Here is a 23099-nt window from a genome sequence, read left to right on the forward strand (position 1 = left end):
CCTAGCTAGCGATCTGTCTATCCAGAGAATGACCAGAATACAGTAACAGCGTACTTAGAAGTTTTTTGAATGCATATACATATGCATAGACATACAGATAATACTAACTGTGCACCACTGTCAGTTTCTATTTCAGATATGACCACTAGTTAGGCTACTTCATGGGTCATACAAGTACAAGGTTACTCACAAAATCTCACAAAATCTTCCGCCATGTCACACACATAAAACAGATTCAATAAACTATATCTCACTTTTATAATTAATCCCTAGATCACCTAAAACTGATTATTACATGGCAGGTGGCCAATACACATTTGCTAGTTTCATTTAATCGATAGGCCACGATTTGATTGACATATGGTTTGGAACTGCGACAAATTTTCCTTCTTCCCCTTTTAAGACTGGGTATAACTAGCAGTCTCTTGGATGTGAGAAGAGCATAGAATCTAATATGCATCTATTCCAGTTAAAATATGCAAGAAGTTTGTAAAATGATTTGTGGTTGAAACCAAACAAAGCTTTGAGTAAGAATATATTTGATTGCTTTTCTTTTTTTTCATTAATTAATTAATTAATTTTTGGCTGCATTGGGTCTTTGTTGCTGCGCATGGGCTTTCTCTAGTTTTGGCAAGCAGTTGCAGTGTGTGGGCTTGTCTTGTTGTGGAGCGTGGGCTCTAGGCACATGGGCTCAGTAGTTGTGGCTCACGGGTTCTAGAGCACAGACTCAGCAGCTGCAGCACACAGGCTTAGTTGCTCCATGGTATGTGGGATCTTCCTGAACCAAGGCTCAAACCCGTGTGCCCTGCATTGGCAGGCAGATTCTTAACCACTGCGCCACCAAGGAAGCCCTGATTGCTTTTCTTGAGAAATATATGATGTTTGTATTAATAAGCTTGTTCATAATTTGAATGTAAGGCATTCAAGTCCCTTCCAATACTGAAAACATTTAGAGAGAAGATTTATAAATGACATGTGCAGGAATTCATATCAAGGTGAAAATTATAATATTGCAAAAGTGCTTTATTCCTTACTTTCTATAACTCAGCATGAGTTACATACTTGCTTTCATATTTGTTCTCTTATGACAGTCCATTGCTAATAAAAGCCAAGGAATTTACTTCCATGTTAAATAGATTTAGTAGCCATGAGCTCACAAATTAATGAGTACCTTTTTCTAATATCTTTACTGTACTGTGTAAATTCACAAGGGTTTCTTAGAAGTATTAAGTGAATTCGTTACAATGTAAATTCATTACAGCTGAATTTAGACATTAAATACAATTAGGTTTACTATAAGATATTAGTTACCTCATACTTATCTTCTTGATGTTTTAAAATCATTTTTATAATCTATTTTATTCATTATTTTTACTACTTTATTCATATTAAATTTAAATGCTTTTTATATCTTTCTTATGTTTTTAAATAATGTCATTTTAACTTTTTCTTTGACATTTCATAATCAACTTGTGGTTTATAATGATAAAATTGGTCCAAATTTAATACAAGGATATATATTTTGTAAAACACTTAAATGTTAAAGTTTAGGATATAATCCATCAGATGCATTTGGAATAAGGTTTGCCATTTATCTTATTTACATGAGGTATAGTGATTGTTGTAAATGCATTTGATTCAGGGATATGAAGATGGTGGCCTTATTATTCATGAATTGTGAATTATTTTCTTCAGCTGTATCATTACAGTAGTCATTTACATGTGCATTGGGAAGCTACTATATTATCAATGAAATTATATGCTACTGGTTTCTATAGTTGCTTTAAGAATAATTTTTAGACTATCACTAACATATTGTTAATAATTGTGTTAAATTCCAAAGAATATATATGACATATATATGACAACATCTATATTAAGAAAATTTAATAGCCATTTGTGATCTCTGGGATATCACTTTACATATATATGTACACATATACCTATATATACTTATGTACCTATAAATAATATACATGTATATAGTATATATAAATTAAATGTATAGTGTATTTTAAAAGCATGCTAAGTATGCCATAAATTTAAATAATGAAATGTATATGTACATTATAGCATAAAACACACTACCAATTCTCTATCAGTTCCTCATTGACATTAACCACAAAAATATGATTTTTCACAACACTATCTCAGATTTTCCAAGAGGGTTTTGTAATTTCTTTTCTGTTTTTTTTTAAAATCATCCTGCCCATATTCAATCTGAAATTTACTTGCTTACATAGGACAGTTTTGATTGTCTACTCGAATCTAATTATTTGTACTTTGAGGATTCAGGTTTGTCTTTTTTTTTTTTTTTTTTTTTTTTTTTGGACGGCGCCACCAGGGAATCCCTCAGGTTTGTCTTTGAGTTGCTGGCACTTGTTTGGGGAGATGATTTAAATCTTTGGAAATGTCAAGTTCCTTGCACTTCTGGCTTAACTAGGTGGAGATACTGAGTAGCTTATTGGAAACATGAGTTGTGGAGCTCAATAGAAATAGAGGTATTTGTTGTGTATGTAGTTACATGTGGTGGTGTGTGTGATAGAAACATTGTAATTTAATATGGAGCCATACTGAGTAAATTAGTCATTGTAATTTAATATGGAACCATACTGAGTAAATTAGTAGGGTGAAAGTAGAAAAATAGCAATATAATAAAAGTAACAAGGAATCACCAACTAGGGAAAGATTGACTAGAAAGATTGGTGATAGAAGTAGAATTTGAGAAGCATTATTCATCTACTAACAGAACAAAGAGAGGACTTCATTGTAGAAGCCATGACCCATGAGATTTCCAAAAGGAGGAGAATGTAAGAATTTCCAACTTCCCCCTTGAGGTCAAAAATATATTATCTAAGAAGGAGGTCATTACATTTAGTAATTGGAAGATAATTAGTGATTTTAGCTACCATAGAACAAATTGGAAACAAGATTTTGGTTGATATTAGAATGAAAGGGATTTGAAGAACTTCAGATAGTAAATTTAATCTATTATTTTTACTTGATCTGCATTGTGTCACAATTCTGTGATAATAGTCAAACTGTAAATAACTTAATATCTTTGTGCTATAAATTATATGAATTTTAATTATATGAATTTTAATGTGCTATCCCACCTTCACAAATACCTCATAAGTTAGACACTATAAATTTCATTTTATCTATATGAAAACTAAGAGGGATTTGGGAACTTACCCAAGAATTCATAATGAGGAATGAGGGAGATAGGCTATGAATTCATGTACATAGTCCAACTCCAGTGTTTTGCCTGTGAACGCTAAATTCAGCCTTCCTTAGTATTCTGACTCTCCTCCACTGGGCTCTCTAATTTACCAGAATTCTGAGTTGTAACTGACTCCACCTTGTTATCCTTTTTTTATGAAAATAGCTCTTTATTGTGTATTTTTTCCAGCAAGTCAGTATCAGTGGCTTCTCTAGCTAATGGTACTTACATCCACTGAGTAGGAAGGGCTAAAAGAATAATTTTGAAAATACTTAGCTTTTCCTCGGCCACTCCACTCCCCCCAAAATACAAAAATACTTGACTTTACATTATTCTGGTTCTTGCCAGCCCTCAGATGATCCGTTATCTGCCTAGAGCCTTCTCAATCTGTGATTTCCATCCTTTTTCAAAATGCTCTTTGCTGTGAAAACAAAGAAAAAATATGTGTTTATTTTCTTAGTTCTGACACTGGAGCCTTTTGAATGTAACTCATTGTTTCAAGGGCCCAAACTCCTTAAATATGTTGCATTGCCTTGAGATTTTGATGATCATCTATCGTTACTTTTCAAAACAGAAAAATCTGTTGAGGCAGTAATTCTGAGCAATGATAGGTCTCTCCTCACTGTATATTCTAACATGAACTGAGAAAAAGCATGTGGATGCCTGTCAATGATCTTTCTTGTACTTGTCTTCAGTTATTCTGAAGCTTTTGCTCATCTTTCGCCACACAAAGATACTGAGATTATTAATTTACAGAAGCAAAATCAAATTGTGTCTTTGCTAATAATGTTCAGCCTGCTAAACAAGCCACATACCAACTGCTTCACCCAAGATTGAAAAAGAAAAATAGAATTAAAGTGTATGTAGGCATATTCCTTACATAACTATTTTATCATATTTTAAATTATTATTTTGCATCTTACTGGGCTATCAAGGCATAGAAGTAAGGGCAGCATGGGACTTCATGAATGATGTCCAATTGGACCACCCATTGAGATGATAGTTTCCTGAAGTGGCCTCTACATATCATGAGTAGATGATTGGCCTTGGACCCCAGGTCTTCAAAACAGAAAGACAACCCTGCTAAGCTTTATGAGCTAAAGTTCAAAGCTCAACAAATTATAAACCATTACAAACCAATTTGCCTCCTCAGTTCTAATCAGCCTCTCTAACTTCTCATCCATAAAATCAGAGCCAACTGACACCTTCCCACAAGGCCCCATGACCAGACAGTTGTGGTATTGACACAATTAATATATCAAGCGTTCCTAAGACAGTGGGATATCTTAGTGGTGAAAGCCTACACATTTTATACAAAAAGGAATTACAGGAATTAGGAAGAAAAGTGAATTCTAATGAACATCTAGAAAAATACAGAAAGGAAATACTTCTACATATTGTTAATGACTCTCAAGAGCTTGGTGACAGCAGCCTGTCAGCTTGTTCAGAATTGCAAGTTCAACATCCTGAACATGCAAATACCCAGCTGATTCTAGAGTGCCAGTGGGAAATGTACACCCAGAATTTGGATCTAAAGAAACCCAACCCTTCAAAAGGCTTGCCTCATGCAGGATCATAAGAAAGAGAATGACAATGAATGAGAAATAGTCAAGAACTAAGTATGGAAGGTGCAGGGAACGAACATCAGTATATTGCAGACATGTGGTGTAAGGCCGAGCAATGTCATTCATGGAATTTTTGTGTGTCTGCAGGAGAGGGCTTTAAAGGGAAGCATTGATTTCAACTAACTACAAAGAACTATGTACAATGGACAAAAAGATCTGCAGAAAACCAACAACAACAAAAAAATAAAAACAAAGCAAAAAACAAAACAAACCATCCATCTGTCTTCAGGATTTTTTCCAAACTCTCTTAAAGAGCTATACACCTTACAGAGAAAATTGTATTTGTAATTGATCATGTTAGAGTGATAGTTTTGATGGTTTTTACTGTAAAAAAAACTCTATGATCCTGTTTGATGACCCTGAATTAATGGAATTTGTAGAGGATTTTGTTGTTTCTCACATACTCTTGTCTTATATATAGTACCGTGATTATTTATATAAATTTGTATATAAATATGAATATATTTATGTCAAAATGGAGATAGAGTCCATTTGTTTTTCCAGAAAAAGAAAATGTTAATTTGATATTTTAAAAGCAAGTAATAAAGGCCTATTGTTTGCATGGTGATTTTCTCAACTGAGGAAACAAAAGCCTTTGAAAAAAACTATGTAAACCATTTACCCGCCTAGCATACTACATTCTAATGGGAAGATACTCATGAATACAGAAATACATATACATATATATGTATGAGTTTAAGAAAAACAAAACCAAAACTATTCACAAAGGGCTTAGGAAAAGGAAGGTACAGTATCTCAAGGGTAGTGGCAACAGAAAGCTGTTGACACCCTCAGCGTAAAATTAGAAGGAGAAGCAGACTCTGAACCCAGAGACATAGCTGCAGGGATAGGGCAGCCTGCACACAGAGCTGTTGTTTACACTGGAAAGGTAAAACCTATGCACAGGAACTCAGTGAAAGGGCTCTAGGTAACAAATACCCTAATCTTATTTTCTTCCCATTTTCTTAACTTCTGTTACTTCCTTTAACAGGGAAACTAAATTGGAAGACAGAGGGCAAGAAGGCCACCCAGGACACAGATCAAAGCTGAGAAGTACAAGGAGTGGCATTGGGAGAAAAGAAAGGTATCTAGTACATATGTAGAATGCATTTTCAATGAAAGTTGACTCTTCCACACATCACACAAGTGAGATTGTATTAAAAAGTCTGAAAAGAACCTGTTCTAAACTATTGATAGTCCTTACTTCTTGGAATTGAAATTGGGTAGGGGGAAGAAAGGACTTTATGTAACTTTGAGGCAAGGGAGGAGTGAAGCAGGGGGATAAAGGTAATTTTTAACTTATTTTTGATATTTTCAGTGTCTACCAAATTTCCCTTATAAACAAGCATTTAGTTTGAAATAAACGTTGAGATCTAATAAAATGTTAAAACTGTGCCTAAATTAATGTTTTATAAATTCAGTTTAGTTCCAACATAGTGGAATAAACCATCACTACATTTATCATATGGCAAATTCAGTTTTTTTAACCAGGGCTTTTAAAAACCAATCATATACAAATATTTCACACCATACATCATATTCATAGATTGAAACATTTAAGAGAAAAGAAGAGGAAGTCACATTAAGATCTTCTTATATGCTAAGAAACTTGTTAAATGCTATTATGTAAATTAATGTGTAAATCAATCTAGGAAGGTAGATATTTAACTTTGCCATTCATATAGATGAAAAAATTAGCTTAGAAATTAAAAAAAATACTAACAAGGGAAATAATTAGAATTCTTTAGCTAAGTTCTATTTTAATGTATGTTTTTGGGAACTTACTATTTATCAAGTATGGTTCTAAACAGAGAATAATAATTCCAAAAGGAATAAGACCACATACACTGATTTTCATCCATTGTGTGCATTTTTATCTTTAATAAGCAAAATATTTGAACTGAAAAAATGCACAAAGAGACAGTAAAATACCAGAACGTTATCATTGATGTGATATGAATAGATTTTTGGAGAAACAACATTTTGGAAAATCATGTCAATTGAATAATTGACAAGTTATTTTGGAAAGTAGATGCAAGAATTATGTTTGCAGGAGTTTATAGATATAATGACTATAGGAGAAAAAAGTTATTTTGAAAAATTAATACGACTTTTTCATAACTTTTCTGCATAGACATTCTATAGATCATTGTATTAAAAAGGGGGGGAAGCATTTGATCTTAAAGAATCTGTTATTTTAATATTCATTATATCTTTTGTTTTATTTGTGTGATTCATAGGCAACATAGAATTGAGTATATTTTATACAAAATTTTTGCAGCAGTTCTTAAGATCAGAGAATCATTAGAGTATTTAAGGATAAATTTTAGGAAGACCATGAATAGTTTTAAAAAGTACAAAAACCATGTGTGTAAATATGTGTGTAGGTGTGTGTTTATGTGTAAGATTATATGCATTTTTCTAAGATGGTGATTCATAGTTTTCATGACATATTTTAGTGTGACATTTGGTTTTTCTTTTTTGTAATGCAAGTGCTGACTTAACCTTCGATTGCCAAGGCATCCACTTTAAGACAGCTATAGTGAATAATAACATTGCCAGTCACAGGACTAGATAAAGAGGTAGGCTTTCCACCACCCCAGGCTCCTTAGATAACTGACATTTAGGCCTCTTGTTTTCTCTCTTTCTGCACTTTAAATTTCCGCTCTTAGTTTTAAATTCACTAATAAAGAATGAGCCCGTCAAACCCTAGGCCATCAATCCATGACCCCAATAAAAGGAGAACCCCAGGCCCATATGCTCTCAGTCTCTCTCTACCTGTGACCTTGATATGTGGCTCCAGGTATGTCATGTAACTTCCAGGACTTGTAAGTAATAAACCTTGTCTCTTTCAAAGTTTCCTGATGGTTATTGCTGAGGATGTCTTGCAATCACGATAAGAACCACAAGGACTAGTCCAGCCACACCATTGGATAGCAGTAGGCTAAGACTGGCACAAAACACATATTCAAATGCTTACAATGTACAAAAAATGTTTTAAAGCATGAGCTCTGAATTCTGGGAATGTTTCTTAACAACAAATAACTGATTCTGCCATATTTATATTTTAAAATATTTAGAAACAAAAAAATTAATTGGAGCAAGATATCATGCTGAAGCTTGAGTCATTAAATATCATTAGATTACTGGAAGTTTGAAGCTAGAACAATCTAGGCAAACTGGGACCAAATCAACAGTATGAGACACCTCTGGGTGTACTACATAAGCAAAGAGAATATCTGGTAAGTGAATAATGCCCTAGAACAGAATTAGTTTTCTGTTATTTATAGCTGATCTGCTATGTGAATTGCAAAGAGCTGGTGACAGGTTGCAGTTTGAGTTTTAAATCAGTTCATAGTGTACAGTTTCTTATAAAAATTTCAAACTTTGATTAGTCAAATGTAGCCAAAAGAAATCTGGTCGTATATTGTTTTGGGTTTCTTCCTTCTCTAATATCATAAAATATGTCATTTATTTTCTTCAATTTTTTTTCATTTTTTTGTTTCTATAGCTCTTTAAATCAGTTGGTATTTATTTTAGTGTACAGGAGATAGGAAAACTTTGTCATCAAATTGTTCTGTAATCCATGACAACACATACAGAATCATCTCAGGTGAAGATTTTCCATGTTATTTTTGGTGTAATTTTATTCTGCTTGGCTAACGTCTTTTTTTGTTTTTTTGAAGGGGGAGGGAGGCAGCCTAATATCTCAAGATAATATTGGGAGGATTAACACACATCAGAGCATCTTGCCTATACCAAGGATTAGCACAGATTTCTTTTATCAAAGAATCATGCGTAGAAAAATTGGGCTCAGCTTCCTTGATAACTTTTCACTTTTGCAAATTATGCATTGTGCTATTCTTTAACTAATGCATTAGTTTCCTAAGGCTGCCATAACAAATTACTGCAAAACTGGTGACTTAAATCAACAAGAATTTATTATCTGACAGTGCTGGAGGCTAAGTCTGAAATCAAGGTCAGCAAAACTGGTTCATTCTGGAAGTTCTGAAGGAGACTGTTCCGTGACTCTCCTCTAGCGTCTGGTGGTTGCCAAAAATCTTTGGTATTCCTTTGCTTGTAGCTGGGTCACTCTAATCTCTGCTTCCATCATCACATGACCTTCTTTCCTGTGTGCATCTTTCCTCTTCTTATAAGGACATTAGTGATTGGATTTACAGCCCAGCATCCAGTCTGACCTCATGCTAACTAATTGCTTCTGCAGAGACTAAAAAGAAGTCAAAATCTGAGGTTTCAGGTGGACATGAGTTCTCTGAGGACACTATTCAACCCGTTATAACTGGGAATCATTTAATTTGGTCAATAATTGAATATTTATTTCTATCACTTGTGCAATTTATAGAATAAGGAACAAAAGCCCACTTACCATTTCGTTCCATTATCTAACTTTCTAATGGAATTTCAGCATGTGTATTTAAGTTGATGCCATTTTTAATTCCCTTTCAAATGTAAGAACTGTTTTCTAAACAAGCCAGTTATTGCTATCAAACTCATGCTTCAGATAAACCCTGAAGCAACATAACTGAAATATCCATGTTTCTCTTACTGAGTGAATTGAAAAAACGCAGAAACTCGGAAGTCATCTGGGGGAGAGTAAGGCAATAGATTTGGAAATAAATTTGTAAGGAGTATTTGAACCTGGATTAGCTTTGTCATCCGTTAAAACAGCAGCAGTGTTTTGCCTAGGTCTATGCTTATTACGTGTGAATTCTTTTCAAGTGATTTCTTCAGTGATGTTACACACATAAATGAGAGTACCAGCAACATGCCTGATTCCTCATCTGTTCTCACTCTGGCTCCATGTGTCAATCTAGATGATGTTAATTTGAATATCAACACACATAAAATATAAACTAATATGCAGTTAACTTGGGAATTTGCCCTTCATGGTGGCTGAAATTTCACTTCAGAAGGTATATCAGTGCTTTTTAATTTGAGATGAAATTCAGTATGCAGGCTGCAAAATCTCCTCACTTCTCCAAAAAATTTCCACTTCGTTTAGGAATAGATGATTATTCACAAATTCTTAACATATAACTGGGAAAATATGGCTATGGTTCCAAAAGGGAAAGGAGACAGTGAACGTTTTCCCAGCTACAGAGTTTCTCATGCTCTTCTTTCTCAATGTGAAGGAGTAGCATGATGTAGTAACATCTCCAGCTGCTCTAGTTCCTCAGGACATCAGTTAAGCCATGTACTTCTGAATCTGTCTCTGTTTGTCAATTATGTGCATTTTTTGGATATGCATTTATTGCCCTCTAAATCACATTCCAGTTATGCTGAGGAAAATGGTGAAATCATGAAATCTAAGCCTAAGCCCCTTTGTTGGTTGGAAAACAAATGACTCTCGTACTATTCATATTGATACTTCTATAAATATTGTACTAATTTAACATTGCTCTGGACCTTCAATTTTGGCAATGACACTTGTCATGTTTCCACTTAAGTGCATTATATTCAAGAGTCCTAATATGTATTGTACCTAGAGCAAAGGCTTCCATAACATATTTATAATATAAAATATAAAGGCAAGATCAAATATTAAAATGGTAATTAATTCTACACTTCAAATCTCATGAAATTATAATTGCATATTAATAACTACAAGAGGCTTTGGGTCTGATGAAATGATTTAACTTTTATGATGAAGAAAGATTTTTTCCAGAAATAATGTTTCTTTTCACTGAGGTCAAACTAGCATAAGTACCTTAATAGTCATGATGTTTAACCTGTCATTCTAGGCAAGTCTAATAGTTATGGCAGAGCTTATATCTTCAAATAAAGATTGCATATAAAGTCTCATGAGAACATAGGAGTTTATAATTCCAGAAAGTATTCCTCTGACAGTAGATATCTCTTGTACAAAATATAGCTGGTGGGAATTCCCTGGTGGTCCAGTGGTTAGGACTCCACGCTTTCACTGCCAAGGGCCTGGGTTCAATCCCTGTTTGGGGAACTAAGATTCTACAAGCCATGCAGTGCGGCCTATATATATATTTTTTTTTTTTTTTTTCCATATACATATAGGAAAAAGGTATTAGCCTAACTTTTATCTACCACAACGACTTGATTTTTACTCCTGCAATGACCTATTAAATCCAAAGGGAAACATATAAGTTCCTTTAAAAAATAAAAGACAGAGAGAGAGAGAGAGAGAAGAGAGAAAGGGGGGAGGGATTGGTTTAAATAAACCAAGAAGTACAATTGATAAGCTTGATTCAGACCAATTCAAATAGTTCAAAGATTGAAGCTAGGCCAAAAGAGTAAAGTTACAATGATAATGGCTTGTTTCAAATTTCTTACAATCAAATCCCTTTGTATCTCTTCAGTGAGAGTCACTATACTACGGCATACTTGTACTCTTCCCTGGGCTCTTGGATCTACTTGGCACCTAGGAAGGCAAGCAAATTCCAGAGCTTAGGATCTTAACTTTAACTGAGGCTTATTGTCGTGTAATTAATACAGACATTATCAGATCAAATAACGAAAATTTTTAATTGAGGTAGAGTGGATTCACAGTATTATGTTTTAGGTGTACGACATAGTGATTTAAAATTTTTATAAATTATATTCCATTTATGGTTTTTATACAGTATTGGCTATATTCCCTGTACAGTACAATATATCTAATGTAGCTTATTTATTTTATACAAAGTAGTTTGTTCTTAATACCCTACCCATATCTTGCCCCTCTCCACTGGTAACTATTCATTCTCTATATCTGTGAATCTGTTTCTTTTTTGTTATATTCACTAGTTTATTTTATTTTCAGATTCCACATATAAGTGATAACATACAGTATTTGTCTTTCTGTGCCTGATTTGTTTCACTAAGCATAATACCTTCCAGGACCATCCAGGCTGTTGCAAATGGAAAATTTTATTCTTTTTTATGGCTGAATAGTATTCCATGTCTTCTTTATCAATTCATCTGCTGATGGACATTTAGGTTGCTTCCATATCTTGGCTATTGTAAATACTGCTACTGTGAACATTGAGGTGCATGCATCTTTTTGAATTAGTGTTTTCATTTTCTTCAGCTACATACCCAGCAGTGGAATTGCTGGATAATGGGGTAGTTCTACTTTTAGTTTTTTGAGGGATTTCCATACTGTTTCCACAGTGTCTGCACCAATTACATTCCCATAAACAGTGTACAGGGGTTCCTTTTTCTCAGCATCCTCACCAACATTTCTTGTTTGGAGTCTTTTTGATGATAGCCATTCTGACAGATGTGAGGTGATATGTTTTTCATTTGCATTTCTCTGACGATTAGTGATGTTTAGCATCTTTTCATGTGCCTGTATGTCTTCTTTGGAAAAATCTCTATCCAGGTCTTCTGCTGGTTTTTTAATCAGGTCGTTTGTTTTGTTTTTTGGGTTTTGTTTTTTTTTAAAATATAGAATTGTATTAGCTGTTTATATATTTTGGATATTAACCCTTTATTGGTCATATCATTTGCAAATATTTTCTCCCATTGAGTAATTTGTCTTTTCTTTTTAATGAAGAGTTTCTTTGCTGTACAAAAGCTTTTAAATTTGATTAGGTCCCATTTGTTTAGTTTTGTTTTTGTTTCCTTTGCCTTAGGGGGACAGATCCAAAAATATATTGTTTTGATATATGTCAGAGAATGTTCTGCCTATGTTCTTTTTTAGAAGTGTTATGATCTCAGGTTTACATTTAAATCTTTAATCCATTTTGAGTTCATTTTTCTATATGGTGTAAGAAAATTTTCGATATTTCATTCTTTTATGTGCAGCTGTCCAATTTTCCCAGTACCACTTATTGAAGAGACTGTCTTTTCTCCATTATATACTCTTGCCCACTTTGTCATAGACTAATTGACCATAAGTGCCTGGGTTTATCTCTGGACTCTCAATTCTGTTCCATTGACCTATGTGTCTGCTTTTGTGCCAATACCACACTGTTGTGATTACTTAGCTTTGCAGTACAGTCTGAAGTCTGGGAGTATGATACCTCCAGCTACGTTACCCTTTCTCAAGATCATTTTGCCTATTCAGGGTCTTTTGTGGGCCTATCATATACGGCCTTTATTATGCTGAGGTATGTTCCCTCTATGCCCACTTTCTGGAGAGTTTTATAATTAATTGATGTTGAATTTTGTCAAAAGCTTTTTCTGCATCTGGTTTTTGTTCTTCAATTTGTTAATATGGTGTATCGCAGTGATTGATTTGTGGATATTGAAAAATCCTTGCATACCTGGCATAAATTCCACTTGATCATGATGTATGATCCTTTTAAACATATTGCTGAATTTGGTTTACAAATATTTTATTGAGGATTTTTGCAACTATGTTCATCAGTGATATTGGCCTGTACTTTTACTTACTTGTAGTGTATTTATCTAGTTTTAGTATAAGGATAACACTGGCCTTGTAGAATGAGTTTGGAACTGTCCCCTCCTCTTCAATTTTTTTTGAATAGTTTGAGAAGGGATATGTGTTAACTCTTCTCTAAATGTTTTGTAGAATTCACCTGTGAAGCCATCTGGTCCTGGACTTTTGTTTGTTGGGAGGTTTTTTGTATTTTTTTTTCTTTAACTACTGATTCAATTTCATTATTGATAATTAGTCTGTTCATATTATCTATTTCTTCCTGGTTCAGTCTTGAGAGATTGTACATTTCTAGGAATTTGTCCGTTTCTTCTAGGTTGTCCATTTTATTGGTGTATAGTTGCTCTTAGTAGTCTCATGATTATTTGTACTTCTGTGGTGTCGGGTGTAACTCTCCTTTTTCAGTTCTGATTTGGGCCCTCTCTCTTTTTTTCTTGATGAGTCTGGCTAAACGTTTATCAATTTTGTTTATCTTTTCAGAGAACTAGTTCTTTTTCTTTTGCCTCTATTTCATTTATTTCTTTCCTTCTACTAACTTTGGGTTTTGTTTGTTCTTCTTTTTCTAGTTCCTTTAGGTGTAAGTTTAGGTTGTTTATTTGAGATTTTTCTTATTTCCAGTGGTAAGGTTGTATTGTTATAAACGTTCCTCTTAGAACTGCTTTTGCTGCATCCCATAAATTTTGGATAATTATGTTTCTATTTTTATATATCTCCAGGAATTTTTTGATTTCCTTGATTTCTTCAGTGATCCAATAGTCATTTAGTAGCCTCCACTTGTTTGTCCATCTGGTATGATGTGTCTTTTAAGGCCAGTGTTTCCTTAATGATTTTCTGTCAGGATGATCTGTCCCCTACTATTATTGTATTGCTGTCAGTTTTTCCCTTTATATCTGTTAATATTGCTTTATGTATTTAGGTGCTCCTCTGTTGGGGATATATACAATTGTTATATCTTCTTCTTTGGTCAATCCTTGATCATTATGTAATGTCTTTCTTTGTCTCTTATAACAGTTTCTGTTTTAAAGTGTATTTTGTCTGATATAAGGATCAATACTCGAGCTTTCTTTTGATTCCCATTTGCACAAAATACATTTTTCCAACCCCTCACTTTCAGTATATGTGTATCTTTAGATCTGAAGTGAGTCTCTTGTAGGCAGTATATATACAAGCCCTGTTTTTGTATCCATTCAGCCACTCTGTGTCTTCTGATTGGAGCATTTAGTCCGTTTACATTTAAAGTAATTATTGATTTGTGTGTTCTTATTACCATTTTTAAATGGTTTTGGGATTGTTTTTGTATGGGTTTTTTTGTTTGTTTGTTTTCTTTTTCTATGTTCTCTTCCCTTCTGATTTGATGATTATCTTTCTGTTAAGTTTGGATTCCTTTCTCCTGTGTGTGTGTGTATCATTATAGATTTCTGGTTTTGGTTACCATGAGGTTTATATATAGTAAACCATATATATATATATATATATATATATATATAGAGAGAGAGAGAGAGAGAGAGAGAGAGAGAGAGAGAGGGGTTGGGGGGGAGAAAGAGAGAGAGGTAGGAGCCTAACTTCAGTTAGCTTCTCATTCTAGATGGTAAAACTACCTCCTGTCATGACAAAAGGAGAAAATTTAATTTTCCTTTGGGTATGGCCAGTTAGCAAACACAGGTAGCCTCCAATCCCCCCACCCCAGCTCTTAAAAACTCTGCTGCTTTTGTTTAGTAGTTCAGTGCTTTTGTTTAGTTTTGTTTAGTAGTTCAGTGCTTTTGTTTCCGTGTCTCTTCCCTGTTGTAATACAATTGGGATAAAATTGACTTTTGTTTGTTCATCCTGTTCAGTATGTTTTTTTCTTTAACAATTGTTGGACCTGAGATGCCTATCCCTAGATTTACTGTTATTTGAAAGAAAGTTAATCTCAATCTTATTTACTTACTGTTATTTTTGAAATTGAATCTAATCTCTAACTGATATATAATAACCCTCTAAGAGAGCCAGAAATTTTAAGGTTGAATCACAGCTTACAACCACTTGAAGTTCAATCCTCTTAGGTATGTAAATCAAGAGAGAGAGAGAGAGAGAGAGAGAAAGGAAGGAAGGAAGGAGGGAAGGGAGAGAGAAAGAAAGAAAGGAAGGAAGGAAGAAAGAGAGAGAGAGAGAAAGAAAGAGGAAGGAAGGAAGGAAGAAAGAGGGAGGGAGGGAGGGAGGAAGGAAAGGAGAAAGAAAGGAGGGAAGGAGGGAGGGAGGAAGGAAAGAAGGAAGGAAAGGAGACAAAGAGAACAAGAAAAATGCAATCTAAGTATTAAACTGAACGATTGAAAGTCAATTTTTATAAAATAGTAACTTAAAAAATAGTGGAGCTAAGGAAGGTTAGCTATTCTATGGTGAAACCAATTCTTACTATCAAAAATGTTTTAAGTTTATTTCTTAATAAGATTAAATAACTCTTTTATTGAAAATTTTATCTTAAATAGAGAAAAAGACAGTTATTTACCATTTATCGTAAAATCTTTCCAAAAGTAAAAATTGAAAAATAAAAGAAAAAAGATCATGCAGTTAGTTTTAATTTGCCTGTTGTTTTCATATGTATATTCAGTAAAAGTACAGAGAATCTAGTGTAGGAACAACTATTTGTCATTCAGAGTGGAAATGCAGAAAAGCAATGCCATACCTAATTAAATTAGCTAAATGTTGCTGTCTAGGTTTATCTAGCTGTTGTAATTTAATCAAAGCTAAATGAAATCATCATTTAATTAAAATTGAAACTAATTCATTGTTCCAATTGTTGTTTCTATGAGAGATGCAATTTCTTAACAAAACCACTTTGATGAAGTGAAGAGATCTTTCAGAACATTGCCTTAGGACCATTGCTCTGAATTGAAGTCATTCACAATATAATCATCTTCTTACTTTGAATTAACATACAACATCGAAGAGAAAATATTTACTTTAAGTGTTGGGCCTCCTAACTGTATTTTTTAAGACAAGAAATTTATTTATTAAAATAACTTTTTTGAGGAAATATAATAGGCACTAAAACAATTACAAGAGTTGAATTAAAAAAATTTACTCACCTCTTATTCATTGTCTGACCCAAATTGATCTGATTTCCATTTCTACTACACTGCTTATAAATACTTTTCAGTTTTAATCTTACAGAATGTTTTAGTGTTAGTTGACTCGATTGATCTTTCTGTCTGACTTACCTGATTGCTCTTGCATTCTTCTCTCCTGATTTTTCTTATGCTAACTCTGCTTTGGTTAGGCAGTGCTCATGCTAATCCACTGAAAGTGTGACATTTCTTATCATTTCTACTTTTCATTGATAGTTTGCACCCTGGGTGTAGACCAGAGAGGGGGTCAGTGTTCAGGTGCATTCCTGACACCTGTAGCAGTTTGAGCAAAGCCATGATGGCACTTGCTAGCATGTTTGGGAATCTCAAGTAGTTTCAGCTAGAAGAAGCCTAGATTTGGAAACAACAAAGTTAAAAGTGATAGTTTTGGGCTTCCCTGGTGGCGCAGTGGTTGAGAGTCTGCCTGCCGATGCAGGGTACACGGGTTCGTGCCCCGGTCCGGTAGGATCCCACATGCCGCAGAGCGGCTGGGCCCGTGAGCCATGGCCGCTGAGCCTGCGTGTCCGGAGCCCGTGCTCCGCGGCGGGAGGGGCCACAGCAGTGAGAGGCCTGCGTACCAGTTTCTGGTGTTTTTTCCCCCCATCTCGATAAGTTGAAAGAATTGCTACTATTTCTGTAATCAGAAAGGGAAACATACATTTCTTGCTCTATTTTTCTTTACCACATCTCATTATCACTGTATTTTTCTTTTGCACTCTGATCCAGTATGCCCTTCCACGTCACCATGGTGACAGGCAACCAAGAGAAAGACTGAGGACAGAATTGTCTCACTCTCCGTAGCACATGAGCACTCTAATCCTGTGCACCTTGGTGGAAATGGGCTATTCTTTCTTACGTTTAGCTCACCAAAGTGTTAGCGTCCATAGTGTGAGTGAGAAAAATAGGGAGCTCTTGACTCATGAACCCTAAAGGCTTGGTGGGGCTATCTTTCTATAATCACTCTTTCCCTGACTAAAACCAGGGGAATGTTGAAAACTACTTTTGGCTAAATGTCAGCCTGTCCAAGTGAGATAAGGTGTTTTTTTTTAATAAAAATATTCAAACATAATATAAAATGCCAACATTCTCAGGGTAGAGAATGGCTTAGGATGTAGAAATCTTTTTCCCTTATGATATATTTTCAAGCTGCTGAGTATATTCATGGCCTAAGGGGAAGGAAGAAATATACTACTGTTAGGATCCTAGGAAGGGTTTTGCCCTTAATTCATATGCAGTCTTTGGGCTCTCATAATCCTTTCAAAAACTCAACAGCTCCTCTCTTTTGTTCAGGTTATGGCTGCCTGAGGAATAGAGGAGTTTAAAATAAAGCATACACCTAAAAGTGCACTGGATGATGACAAAATTTATAAACTGGCTAAGGGAAAACCAATCTAATCATGTTTCTGACACCAGTTGGCTTTGTGCTCTTGGAAAATTATACTACCTTTTAGAGCATTTCCTCATCTCTGAGTGAAGGAGGTGATTGGGTCATTTCAAACATACCTTCCATTATTTAATATTACTTACTTTTTGTTCCAGGATGTATAGAAGGTTTGCGTGTGCTCTAACATTGCCCATACTATCTTAGTAGCTGGTAATAAAGAGACAAATATAATTCATCCTCTGCTTCCAAAGAGTCCACATTGTAATGGGAGAAGAATAATGAATGAATAAGAAATGTCTTCCTAAAAGTTACCTTTAAACAGACTTCATGTTATATGGCTTTTATATGGAAACACATTAGGTGAAAAAAAGTGGGAATACAAAGACCATTACAAAAAGTCCCTATCGGGCTTCCCTGGTAGTGCAGTGGTTGAGAGTCCACCTGCCGATGCAGGGGACGCGGGTTCGTGCCCTGGTCCAGGAGGATTCCCACATGCCGTGGCTGGCCCCGTGGGCCATGGCCACTGAGCCTGTGCGTCCGGAGCCTGTGCTCCGCAACGGGAGAAGTCGCAGCAGTGAGAGGCCCGCGTACGGCAAAAAAAAAAAAAAAATCCCTATCTTTAAGCAGGGTATTACCCAATGGAGAATGCAAAATGTAAACAGATAAATTGAGTGTGGAATGACATTTCCTAGGATACAGGTGTATACAACTTGCAGTGACATACACCTGAGGGCTATATCACCCAAATTAGAAGGTCAGGGAAGATGTATTCTGAAGCTGTGGCTTGAGACAAAGCATAAATTTGTAATATCAATTATTTATTAAAGAAAAATTCTCCAGACAGCCAAAGACAACTACTAACACCCAATATATTTGCTCGACCACTGAGCCACAGCTCAATGAACTAGAGCAAAAGAATCCAGGAGAGAGACTTGTGTCTTCTCAGTAACCATCTAAATACACAGCCAAATACATACATGTTTTTTAATTTAGATACTGAATACTATATTCTGGACACTAGGCATAGTGTACAAAAGTGACATTGGTCTTTATTAAACTCACAGTTATGTGGGAGACTAACAAAAACCAAGTAAGCAACTAATAAATATAAAATTGCAAGTTGTGATTGTGGTCATATAGAAATTAAATAAGATGCGTTGATAGAAAATACAGAGAGCTCTGGCAATTTAGTTTAACTTGGTGGCCAGGAAATTCTACCTGATGAAATTACTCTTGGGCTAAGCCTTGAAGGAGGAGAAGGAATCTGTAGCTAAACAAAAATTGGTGTGATACTATATGTGAATGTGTTAAATGGGGGTGAAATAGAAGGGGAAGCAAAACGCAGTTGCTCAACCTGTTAGTCTACAAGAGATAAATCAAAGCACTTCATTAAGAAAGCTTTGCTAAGGAGAAAACAAAACAAGTACAAAACAAACAAACAAACATCAGCTGAGCTTAGTGAAGTGTTTGATTTACATTCAAAGAATTTATCTGTTTGCTGATCTATGACATACCATTTGCGCTAACTAGTTAAGTCCATTCCACTTGTCTAGAGTACACCAGGTATAGAAAATAAAATGTGAAAAGACCCTTGAAGAATTTGTCATGCTCCTTGAATAGACAGCAGAACACGGAGTCTAGTGTGTAGCAAGTTTGCTTGGGCAGCATATGAAATTATGAAGGCGTCAGATTTCTCAAGACTTAACTTGTTAGATCAGGAAGTCTGGATTTATTTTTATATATAACCAAAAAGCACAAATGGCTTTTCAGAGGGTAATTATACATTTCAGCTTATAGTTTTAAAAAAAATGATTATTTTGTTGGCAACTGTCTCTTCTCATAAAGAAAATTAAGGTAAATGCAAGAGTCAGAAATTGAATTAAGGAGGTGTTGTATCAAGTTATTAAAGTTTGTCATTTTACCAGATGCCCTATACTGAGAACATTTGATAGTTGCCAAATCTACCACTTACATTTGTCAGGAAGGAGGAAATTTCCCCCTCTACCCCTTCTGAGTTCTTATGGCTGGACTAATAACAAAAATGACACAAGACAGATTAACAGGAGAAAGAGAAACAAATTTTAATTCATAGAAATGGGACCTAAGAAGTGGCCAAAACAGGCAGCTTTTAAACTTTTTTGAAAAAGAAATGATAGATTTGTAAGAAATTGACAGTACAACGAAACTTAGATTTTGGGTGCTCAATTAGTGAAGAATATAAACCGAGTATGGGCTTCAGGTAGTAAATTAAAGAAATAACAAGGTTTCTATATACAAGTTTTTCGGTTCGAATTCCCTATCTGTGGTCATAAGGGTGTCCTTTTACCTCCAGATGCTGGTAGTGTACCTTTCACATGAGAGATTTATTTCCTGCTTTCATGGGACAGAAAGGAAGGTCAGAGTGTCCATTTTGCTTTGGCCATTTCTTAAGTAACTTTAGTTTTTAAATTTATTTGTTTAATTTATTTATTTTTGGCTGTGTTAGGTCTTCGTTGCTGCACACAGGCTTTCTGTAATTACGGCAAGCAGGGGCTACTCTTTGTTGTGGTACACATGCTTCTCATTGCGGTGGCTTCTCTTGTTGTGGAGCATGGGCTCTAGGCACGTGGGCTTCGGTAATTGTGGCTCCCGGGCTCTAGAACGCAGGCTCAGTAGTTGTGGTGCACGGGTTTAGTTGCTCTGCGGCATGTGGGATCTTCCCAGACCAGGGCTCGAACCCGTGTCCCCTGCATTGGCATGCGGATTCTTAACCACTGCACCACCAGGGAAGTCCTTAAGTAACTTTAATTCAAAATAATATACTATTGAGGTACATTTTGGGGCAACTTACCCTGGGCCCCAACACATTTATACTTTTCTTCCTGTCTTATTAAAATATTAATCTGAGTACTTTTATATTTATGTGTTGTATCTTTAGGAATTATTTTAATTTTTAAACATCTTCTCTAACGATGAAAAAATTTTCATCCAATGTTAGAGGAATTCAGAACTTTACAAATAAGTGCAAAGGATTTGGGGAAGTTAGACAATAAACTTTTTCTGTAAGTGAACTATCAAACTTTTACATAAGGTTGGCCGTCTATAGTGCTACATGTAGATAAGTACATGCTAAATGCTTTAGCTAATGAAGAAGCAATTGAATTGTCTTATGATAAAAGAACTTAAATACATTTCAATGAATTGGTATATATTTAGAAATTATATTTTGTTTTCTTTCATTGACAAGGATATTGTACGTTAATGAGAAGTTGAATTACCTAAAAATACATCTCAGGCCATAGAAACTGAACACCGAAGGGAAATACTACTACTACTGGTATGACTGCTTTAGAAAATAATAACAAAAAAAAATCTTAATTGCCACTGTACTTCTGCTAGTCTAACAAAAACAGGAACATTTTTACAAATATAAAATATATTTAAATTATATATATTTGTGCAAATGATTCTTATAACCATTTATATATTACAAAAAACAGTTCTTTTTGTTATATTAGCAGAAGTCTAGTGATGGTTAAGAATATGTACCAAAATACAGTTATAACTGACGTGGTGCTATCAGTACCCCCAGTTATTGAGGACCTATTATTTTGACCTCTTGATATGTGTCCTCTACTACAGGTATAATATCTGTATGTTAATGGATCTTTTAGTGAAGTTGTGAGTTGCTGGACTCAGGAAATATCAGTGACCATACTTATCATCTGAAGAAAAGGAACTATATTAAGAATAAGCCTAATTAAGCAGAGAGAAACAGAGATGGAAGAGAAATGCGGGATACCGTTTGATCCCTTACTGCCTGTTTTCAGGTGTTTGTTTGTTTTTCTTGACACAACTATATTCCCGTAATTAAGAGGCTTGACTGTCAACCTCTTTAGCCATTAAGCATGTCTTGAGATGGCTTATGCTAGCCAACTGGAGGGTAAAGATGAATATTCAGGTAAGTCTGAGTTAAACACACACACACACACACACACACACACACACACACACACACCCACCCATAATTAAAAAGGCAAACCTTTTGCCTGCTGCTATAGTACAGGTATAATTAATTCCTGCACCTAGCTTAGGTATTGATTATTTTCCACTGAGGTTTATTCACTTCATTGCTCAACTTCATTGATACAGATAACTAAAAATTAACCAATCTTTATAAATTTGTGCCAAAAATAGATATGTAGTAAAAATATGATGTAAATACATATTATATAGTAATAATCACATATAAGGAGTAAGTTTATTAAGCATATATTAGTGTTAATACAGAAAAAAAAATCTTCCACTGTTTGTAGCCCATGTATTCAAGTTCATACAAAGAAATTGAGAAATAATAACTGGAGGAGTATAATCCGCCGCATTTGTTCTCAGAGGTAATTTCCTTATCCACTAATTTTTGTGGAAGTGTTTGCATGAGTAATCTCAGACAGAGATATGATAAGAGGAGGAAGCCAGGGAAGGCTTTGCTGTGCTTTTGCTATAAAATCTCTTTCTGAGGATTTGTCAGGTAATGCCATGTCAAGGGAGAGTTGGTCTCTCAAGGAGTATGTCAGTTGAATAATTTTAAGCAAATATCAAAGAGAATTAAATAAGCAATTAAATTAAATAGGTGACCCTTTTATCATTTTATCATTAAAACTATCAAGGTAAAGTTTTACAAAGTGCTTAGGTTTCCAAGCTATTTGCAAGATTTGGAAGGAAGGAACAAAGGATTGGAAGGAAAACCAGCACTTAGGTTTCTGAACATTTTTGTCAAAGCATGTACTGCCACTAGAGAGTGTACTTACTGAATGTAAAGAAAGATATATGATAATTCTATACGTGGACAAATTCCACTTAAACAAGTAGCTAATTTTACTAAAATTTTAATATTCTTTCAAAAGGTTTGAAGAAGCAAATGATATAACTGCTACTGGGACATAATTATAATTAATGAGGAAAAACAAGTGAGCATTAGTGGACCTGGCAAAGAATATGTGCTAGTTAAATAAATACTTATTAAATGATTTAATTGGTTAGAGATACAAAAGTTACCTGAATCATACACAGTGTCAAGTAGAAACTTATAACAGGATAGGAAGAAAGTACTGAAAAGTGTCAGACATAACAACTTAATTGTACAATAGATTTATTCTGAGAGTCAGACAAATGAGTACATCATCCCATGGTGAATACATTATAAAATAGACTCTACTCTTTATTATTCTTGTAACATTTAATTTCACTTAAACTTTTTGAGCCTCAGATTTTTTCACTTATAAAAAAGAATAAAATATTTAACTCACAGGACTGTTATAAATATATTTATACTATTTGCATGTGTACACACATACATACACAAACATCATGTAGACACATGTATACTGATCCTAGAAATTTGTAAGTTTCT

This window comes from Neophocaena asiaeorientalis, unplaced genomic scaffold, assembly GCF_003031525.2.
Source record: "Neophocaena asiaeorientalis asiaeorientalis breed wild unplaced genomic scaffold, Neophocaena_asiaeorientalis_V1.1 scaffold134, whole genome shotgun sequence".
In the NCBI taxonomy this organism is placed as follows: Eukaryota; Metazoa; Chordata; class Mammalia; order Artiodactyla; family Phocoenidae; genus Neophocaena; species Neophocaena asiaeorientalis.